Raw genomic sequence first — 9,655 nt, 5'->3', positions numbered from 1 at the left:
CATGGGAGTTAGTTATAGAAAACCTACACCCAGTGGAGCAATATGTTAAACGATATTTGGACCATGATCTTTCGTAAGATGATCCTATGTTCTGACATACAACAGAGGGAAGTCTTTATATGACCTAATAACACCACAGGGGACCATTTCCAGTTTCTCAATAACAATTTTCGCTAACAGAATATTATCACCAAGCAGTTTTCGTGACTGCAGAAATCTGGTAATTCAGGACAGAACCATAACATGAGTGCAGAGTGTTTGCTCTCAAAAAAAGCATTAAATATCCACCTGCATGTATACTGACTTGCGATGCATTGTGAAAAGTGGGGATATATGCAGTAAGGACAGTAAATCTGTACATACCTACGTTTGCTTAAATTGATGATTTGCAGGTAGTGAATATTTCGGAGCCAATGTATGTGCAGTTGGATATTTCTATAGTTGATATGTTGGCTTACTACCAAGTAAAGGAGATGGTTACTTGGCAATTGAGTTGTGACGGATTCATTCACTGACGTGTCGGAGCCTCCTTTTTAACAGACACTGAAGGAATTCTTGACATTTGCGACTGACTGTGTATGATTTACCTTACACAGTGGTTGAGATTGCGAGTTACAAGAAGTTAAATTTTAGAGCTTGTTCAGTTGATTTCTTCATCATACACAAACATAAATAAAGTTAAAAAAAAACACGCGCATTGAGTTATAATTGGCTTGTGATCTCCCGACAAATAAAATTATCTGGTGGGATGCTCAGTTACTTATCTGTCCTGACCACCTACCTGACGCCGCTGCCTGCATCTCGCCTCCGCCGCCTCCCAGGTACCGCCTGCTGCTTCCTGGTCGCCACCCACGCCGCTACCTTCACTCCCCACGCCCGCTGACCACCGCCACTTACCTGGTCACTCCTTGGGCTCCGTCGCTTCCCGCCGATTTTCCCGCCGTTTTCTCGGCGCCGCTGCCCCAGGCGCACACTCCCACTCCCGCCTCCTCCTTCTGTCCCGCCCCCCCTCCCTGCCCATTGGCCACCCCGCTCCCGCCTCCCGCTGACCCTCCCTCCCGGCTCCTTATTTAAGGGGACCCCGCGTGCTGGTCAGTGCGACCCCCTGTGCCTGCACAGACGGACGCTCCCTCCCACTGCTGCTACCTACCTGCCTCCGCTGACCACCTACCTGACGCCGCTGCCTGCATCTCGCCTCCGCCGCCTCCCAGGTACCGCCTGCTGCTTCCTGGTCGCCACCCACGCCGCTACCTTCACTCCCCACGCCCGCTGACCACCGCCACTTACCTGGTCACTCCTTGGGCTCCGTCGCTTCCCGCCGATTTTCCCGCCGTTTTCTCGGCGCCGCTGCCCCAGGCGCACACTCCCACTCCCGCCTCCTCCTTCTGTCCCGCCCCCCCTCCCTGCCCATTGGCCACCCCGCTCCCGCCTCCCGCTGACCCTCCCTCCCGGCTCCTTATTTATGACGCCCCCTCAGCGACCGCGCAGCGGACGCGCGCAGCGGGAGCGCCGACTGAGCGCCGAAGGTGCGCCAAAGGTAAGCCCGTCTGCGCCCGTCCGCGCCTGGACCGCGCCCAGCGCGAGACCCCCTGGTCCCCGCGCCCGCCAGCCCCCCCGCAGGACCTACGACTTCGCTACGCTCATCGCACTCAAAACCGCCCGAGCCACCGGATGCTACCGAGCGTCCCCGCAACGCACCCATGGACCCTTCGCCTGCAGATCCTGCAACTTCTCCTGCCTCCAAACAAGCACCACGCCCACCAAGACGGACAACAGCAACCACCTCAAGTGCATCCTGCTCAACACCCGCTCCGTCCACAGACACGCCGTGGAACTCTGGAACCTCCTCGACACTGCATCTCCAGACGTCGCCTTCCTCACGGAAACCTGGATGAACGACTCTTCAGCCCCCGACATCGCCATTGCCATCCCGGACGGCTACAAGATCATCAGGAAGGATCGCGTCAACCAGACCGGAGGAGGCATCGCCATCGTACACAAGAGCACCATTCGCATCTCGACTGACTCCATCGACGTATTCAACGCCGCCGAATACCTGCACTTCCAGATCCACACCGACCCCAAGACTACCCTCAGAGGCACCCTCATCTACAGACCCCCGGGACCACGCGCACAGTTCTGCGAAGACATCGCCGACTTCATCAGCCCTCACGCCCTCCCCTCCGCCGACTACATCCTCCTCGGGGACCTCAACTTCCACCTGGAGAACAACAATGACCGCAACACCACCGCCCTGCTGGATAACCTCGCCAACCTCGGACTTCAGCAACTGGTCAACACCCCCACCCACTTCGCCGGCCACACGCTCGACCCACTCTTCTCGTCCAGCAAGCACGTCACCTTCAGCCACTCCACCGGACTTCACTGGACCGACCACAGCTGCGTCCATTTCAGCTTCAGAAAGAACACGGTCCACCATCACCCGAAGCAGGCTCCCCACAGAAACTGGAGCAAGATCACCGCCGACCAGCTCGCCACCTCCCTCAGCCAGAGCCACCTGTCAGGACCACGGACCCTAACACAGCTGCCCTCGACCTCACGCAGTGGCTGACCTCCTGTGCCGACGACCTCGCGCCACTGAAGAACCCCCTCACCAGGCCCAGAAGCAAGAAGGCCCCCTGGTTCACCGACGAACTTAAGGACTCCAAGAAGGCCTGCCGCACCCTCGAGAAGGCCTGGCTCCTCAACAAGACCGCCGACAACAGAACAGCACTGAAACTCGCCACTCGCAGACATCACCAGCTCATCCGCACCACCAAGAAGAAATCTCTGCGGGAACGACTGGACAAGAACGCCCACGACAGCAAGGAGCTCTTCAACATCGTCAAGGAGTTCTCCAACCCCAGCACCGGCAACAACGACATCACTCCCTCACAGGACCTCTGCGACTCCCTCGCCTCGTACTTCCACCGCAAGATCGCCAACATCCACAACAGCTTCGACATTTCACCCCCGCACCCATCGGCCGTACCTTCGCACCCCGCCGCCACCCTCCAGACATGGACCGAGGTGACCCCCGAAGACACGTCACGCATGATGAACACCATCCACTCCGGATCTCCGACCGACCCGTGCCCCCATCATGTTTTCAACAAGGCAGCCTCTACCATCGCACCCCACCTCCGAGACATCATCAACACCTCCTTCAACACAGCAACTTTCCCGGAGAGCTGGAAGCACGCCGAACTCAGCGCTCTGCTGAAGAAACCAACAGCGGACCCGACCGACCTCAAGAACTTCCGCCCCATCTCGCTCCTTCCTTTCCCCGCCAAAGTCATCGAGAAGGTCGTCAACAAGCAACTGGCCGCCTTCCTCGAGACGAACGGATCCCTCGACCCATCACAGTCCGGATTCAGAGCCAACCACAGCACCGAGACCGCCCTCATCGCAGCCACCGACGACATCCGAGCCCTGCTCGACAACGGCGAAACAGCGGCACTCATCCTCCTAGACCTCTCCGCAGCATTTGACACTGTCTGCCACCGCACACTAGTCCAACGCCTCAACGACACCGGCATCCAAGGGAAGGCTCTGGAATGGATCATCTCATACCTCTCAGGCAGAACACAGAGAGTACGCCTCCCTCCGTTCCGCTCCGAGGCCACCGAAGTCATCTGCGGCGTCCCGCAAGGATCGTCGCTCAGCCCCACTCTCTTCAACATCTACATGAAACCCCTCGCTGCCATCGCACGCAAACACAACCTCAACATCATTTCCTACGCCGATGACACCCAGCTAATTCTCTCCCTCACCAGAGACCCCGACACCGCCAAAGCCAGCCTGCACGAAGGGATGACAGACGTCGCTGAATGGATGAACATCAGCCGCCTGAAACTGAACACGGACAAGACAGAAGTCCTCATCCTGGGACCATCACCCTCCGCATGGGACGACTCCTGGTGGCCCCCGGCACTAGGCACCGCACCTGAACCGACGGACCACGCACGCAACTTGGGCGTCATACTGGACTCCTCCCTATCGATGACCAGACAAGTCAACGCCGTCTCCTCAGCCTGCTTCCACAACCTCCGCATGCTCCGAAAGATCTTCCGATGGATCCCAACCGAGACCAGGAAGACGGTCACCCACGCTCTCGTCACCAGCAGACTAGACTACGGAAACACCCTCTACGCCGGTACTACGGCCAAGCTTCAGAAAAGACTTCAGCGAATTCAGAACGCCTCCGCCCGACTCATCCTGGACGTCCCCCGACGCAGCCACATCTCGTGCCACCTGAGAGACCTGCACTGGCTCCCGGTCAACAAGAGGATCACGTTCAGACTCCTCACCCACGCACACAAGTCCCTCCACGACCTAGGCCCAGGGTACCTCAACAGCCGCCTCACCTTCTACACGCCCACCCGCCGGCTACGTTCCGCTAACCTCGCCCTCGCCGTCGTCCCTCGCATCCAGAGAGCCACCGCTGGAGGAAGGTCATTCTCCTACCTGGCAGCTAAGACTTGGAACTCCCTACCCGTCCACCTGCGGATGACCCAGGACCACCTGGCCTTCAGGAAACAGCTCAAGACCTGGCTGTTCGAGCAGTAGCAGACCCCCTTCCCCAAGCGCCTTGAGACCCTTACGGGTGAGTAGTGCGCGATATAAGTTCCATGATTGATTGATTGATTGATTGACAATGACCATGTACTTATGACAAAGGTCGAAACGCCATCGACGCAACTGTGGCCACAATTTATGGAGGACACATTGTCTTGTGTGTTGTAGTTCCAGTGTTGGTTTGGAACTCCGACTTTCATGTAACCTCTTTTTGTGTATGCCATCTGTCTGGTTTTGTATGTTTAAGTAATTGTTGTATGTACCAGCTTATATGTCTGAGCCTCACAATATTATATATTTTTTACAAAGAATGTTTTTTATATCTTTATAATTAAAATTTGTTTCTTATATAAGGGCCATATTCTTTATTATTTATTTTTCACATCTTTTCATTTTCTTAGGTGTTTAGTATTGTGTGATTTAAATATATGTGATCTAAAAATATGTGTTCGAGGCATATGAGCTGCAGATCACACACTAGGAATAAGATCGCCATCTGGTGTTGGGCTCGGATGATTGCAGGTTGTTGTTGTCTTCGGAAGAAGTCTTTGGTCACGAGATAGGTGACTCCTCCTCTGGACAACAGTGCGCATGGGCATCCACTCCATCCTCAGATTGTTTTTTTCCGTCATTGGGTTCGGATGACCTTTTTTCTGCTCCAGCAGAAAACTTCTAGCAATCACAGCAACTCTCAATACTTCATAACTCGACGTCGAAATCCCATCGGACCGGCTCCGGACGCAGCTGATGGAAAGGACACCCTTTAAAAAATGCCCCCAATGCGGAGCAAAGTTCCCCCACAGTGATCACCACGAGGTCTGTAATTTGTTCCTCTCACCAGACCACAACGAATCCAGCTGTCCAGCCTGCGCCGCATTCCGTTAGAAGAAAACTATCCGGGACCGAAGAGCTCGACGCCATATCATGGCCAAACCGGTACCGGAATACAAAGGGAAGAAAGAGTACCTGCCACGGATTGATCACAATAAGGCCCTAAATCAGGGTCCAGATACTAAGAGACCACAACCAATAGGCAAACCAAAACAAAGTGGAATGGAATGGAGACAAACAGACAGAGTCTAGATTAATTTAAGTATTTTTTAGAGAAAAGTCTTTTTATTTTGTTTCATCATTAGTGTTTGTGTAGATATGAAAATCATTTGTTTTATATAAATTGTATAAATTGTAAAAAATTAGACAGAATAGATCAGAAAAAATAATCAAACAAAATATCCAGAAAATACAATTTCAATGTAGCGAGTTGCTAACAGTCCCACAAATGCTCCTTCAAACGAACAATCATTCATACTATCACATATCCGACAGCAACATCAAACGACATGTAACATTAATACATATTCATAAAAACACATAACAGGTTGGAATAGTCGTTAAACAACTGAAATTTAAGGAATGGACTTAGAACAGTCCATGCGGCTAAAAGGCACCAATGAGCACGTTTATGGTAGCCCGGAATGCGGTAACAGAATGGCATTCTGTTACCGCATTCCGGGCTACCATAAACGTGCTCATTGGTGCCTTTATGTTATGTGTTTTTATGAATATGTATTAATGTTACATGTCGTTTGATGTTGCTGTCGGATATGTGATAGTATGACTGATTGTTCGTTTGAAGGAGCATTTGTGGGACTGTTAGCAACTCGCTACATTGAAATTGTATTTTCTGGATATTTTGTTTGATTATTTTTTCTGATCTATTCTGTCTAATTTTTTACAATTTATACAATTTATATAAAACAAATGATTTTCATATCTACACAAACACTAATGATGAAACAAAATAAAAAAGACTTTTCTCTAAAAAATACTTAAATTAATCTAGACTCTGTCTGTTTGTCTCCATTCCATTCCACTTTGTTTTGGTTTGCCTATTGGTTGTGGTCTCTTAGTATCTGGACCCTGATTTAGGGCCTTATTGTGATCAATCCGTGGCAGGTACTCTTTCTTCCCTTTGTATTTTGATGATTCCCCTGGTAGTCCTGCCTGCATCATTTTTCAGGTGTCCCCCTTCTTAGTGAAACCGGTACCGGAACCAGAAGACATCTTTGCACAGGATGTCCCTGACGACGATTCCGAAGACCTCCAGATCGTGTCCGAGGCCGACGATTCTGATCCGGGGCAGCCCGTGAGTACCAGCTCCCCAACCCTAACCCCAACAAAAAAGACATTGGTCAAGACTCTGCCAGCTGGGCCCAGTCGCGACCCAAAATCATCTTCAGAAGCCCCGCCCTCGGGCCCGGCTCCGAAGAAGTCTAAGCCTGCAGGTGGCCCGGGCTCGGGCAAACCTCATATTATTGTGCCTACAATACCTTCGGCACCGAAGCAGGCTCCGAGGCCGAAATCTCCATCGGCACCGAAACGTCACTCGGCACCGACGTCTCCACCGGCACCGAAACGTTCTTCGGCACCGAGGTCCCCACCGGCACCGAAAGGTTCGTCGGCACCGAAAACTCCATCGGACCCGAAAATTTCTTCGGCACCTAAAACACCCTCGGTGCCGAAAAAAGTCCACAAAGAACCTGCCGATCTCAAAAGATCCAGATCGGAACCCAAAACGTCGGCGCCAAAGCCACCTTCGGACACTGAGGAACTTTTTCGGCCAGATCCAATGCAAAAACGGATTTACATCAATCCTAAAACCGGACATGTCACAGCGGTGCCATACAAGAAAAGGAAGCTGGACACACCACCTCCTCCAGCTCCTCCAAAGAAGAAGGACTGTGCCACTTCACCCATTCGTCCTTCCTCTCCTATCTTACCTCCTATCCCATCCCCCCCACCCCCACCGCCTTCTCCTCTACCATCTCCTTCTCACACACCATCTCCACAGGATGATGATGATTTAGGGGGAGATCCAGATTTCCTTAATGATCCCACTGATCCTAATGATCCCTTTACACTCCCAGACACGGCACCCATAGATGACTGGGCATACCCTATGCCTGACATGCCTGATCCCACTCCATACCCCTAAAAACCCTCCCCTCCTGATGACCATTTGGGGTTCGGTCAGCTTATAAACAGGGCGGCACTGTTCCATGGCGTCACCATGCACACAGACACACCTGAGGAAGATTTTCTCCTCGACACCTTTGAGCAGTCGCAAAAAAACGTTCACATTCTACCCATGATTAAGGGAGTGATAAAGCACGCCACTGAGGTTTTTAAAGACCCTGTTAGGGCCAGGGTTCTTAACCCCCGGATTGAAAAAAAATACAGACCGGCACCACAGGATCCTGCGTACATCAAAGCGCAACTCCCCTTAGACTCTTTAGTCGAGTCAAATGCCAGAAAGCGGGCAAACTCCCAAACAACCGGAGACACACCGCCCCCAAAGAGTCTAAACTCTTAGAAGCTTCCGGCAAAAGGGTTGCCGCACAAGCTGCTAAACACTGGCGTATTGCCAATACACAAGCCCTATTGGCTCGCTATGATAGGGCTCATTATGATCAACTGGAGGACCTTCTGCAACACCTGCCTGATCAATACAAATCACAGGCCAATGACCTCATCCAAGAGGGAAAGCTAATATCAAATGCCTCCATCAAATGTGCATTAGACGGAGCGGACACCGCCTCTAGGGCAGTCAACACAAGTGTACTACTTAGACGCCACGCATGGCTACGCATTTCCGGCTTTAAGCCGGAAGTGCAAACCACCATTCTTGCTCAACCCTTTAATCAGGAGCAACTATTCGGACCCGCAGTAGACACTGCATTAGAAAAAATGAAGAAAGATAATGAGACTGCCAAATCAATGTGAGCATTACAGTCTCCTTAAGCCAGAGGCTCCTTTCGTCGCTCCTTTTATAGAGGGGCCTCTAAAAATGTGGGAACAGACACCTCTTCCACCTTCAAAACATCAGGTCAAACATCCCCTAACAGAGGATATTTTAGAGGAGGTTACAGGGGACACAATACCAAAGGCCGAGGGCGGGGCAACAACAACACCCGCACCTCTACAGCCACTAAACAGTGACTTACCACCACTCCCCCCAGACCATTCCACTCCGGTCGGGGGAAGACTTCAACAGTTCCTACCTGTCTGGAATTCCATCACAACAGACAGGTGGGTAAGACAAATTATCCAATCTGGCTACTGCCTCGAAGTCATAAACAGCCCCCCAAACATACCACCCAAACACCGTCCCATGTCGTCTCACCACCTCACGCTCCTCAAACAGGAAATTCAGTCTTTGCTTCAAAAACACGCAATAGAACCAGTTCCACTCCAACATCAGGGCACAGGAGTATATTCTTTATACTTCCTCATTCCCAAAAAGGACAAGACCTTAAGACCCATACTGGACCTCCGACTACTAAACCAGTATATACAATCAGACCACTTCCACATGATCACTCTCCAGCAGGTCCTTCCATTACTCCAACAAAGCGACTTCCTTGCCACATTGGACCTAAAGGACGCATATTTTCACATCCCTATGCATCCTGCGCACAGGAAGTATCTACGATTCGTGGTAGACGGTCAGCACTATCAGTTTACAGTTCTCCCATTCGGAGTAACAACCGCACCCAGGGTATTCACCAAATGCCTAGCAGTAGTGGCAGCGCATCTCAGGAGACAACAAATCCATGTCTTCCCCTATCTGGACGATTGGCTCATAAAAGCCAATACTCTCAACAAATGCGTTCTCCGCACTCACCGCACTATTCAAACCCTACACGACTTGGGATTTACAATCAACTATCCCAAATCTCAACTACAACCCTCACATGTACACCAATACCTGGGAGCCACCATAGATACATCCAAGGCCATAGCTTATCCCAGCACAGCCAGGATAGCCAACATACAAAATCTCATCAAAAAATTTCAAACACAACACTCTCTTCCAGCAAGAGTGTTTATGCAACTCTTAGGCATGATGGCGTCATGCATCTCCATAGTACCCCATGCACGCCTTCAAATGCGTCCCCTACAGGAATGTCTAGCACAACAGTGGAACCAGGCCCACGGACAACTTACCGATCTGGTGTTGGTGGACAGCCGCTCACTTCGTTCGCTGAAGTGGTGGAACACCATCAACCTGTCCAAA

The sequence above is a fragment of the Triturus cristatus genome, chromosome 11, assembly GCF_964204655.1.
Source record: "Triturus cristatus chromosome 11, aTriCri1.1, whole genome shotgun sequence".
Classification (NCBI taxonomy): Eukaryota; Metazoa; Chordata; class Amphibia; order Caudata; family Salamandridae; genus Triturus; species Triturus cristatus.
The sequence above is the reverse complement of the archived record's forward strand: the minus strand, read 5'-3'. Positions refer to the sequence as shown.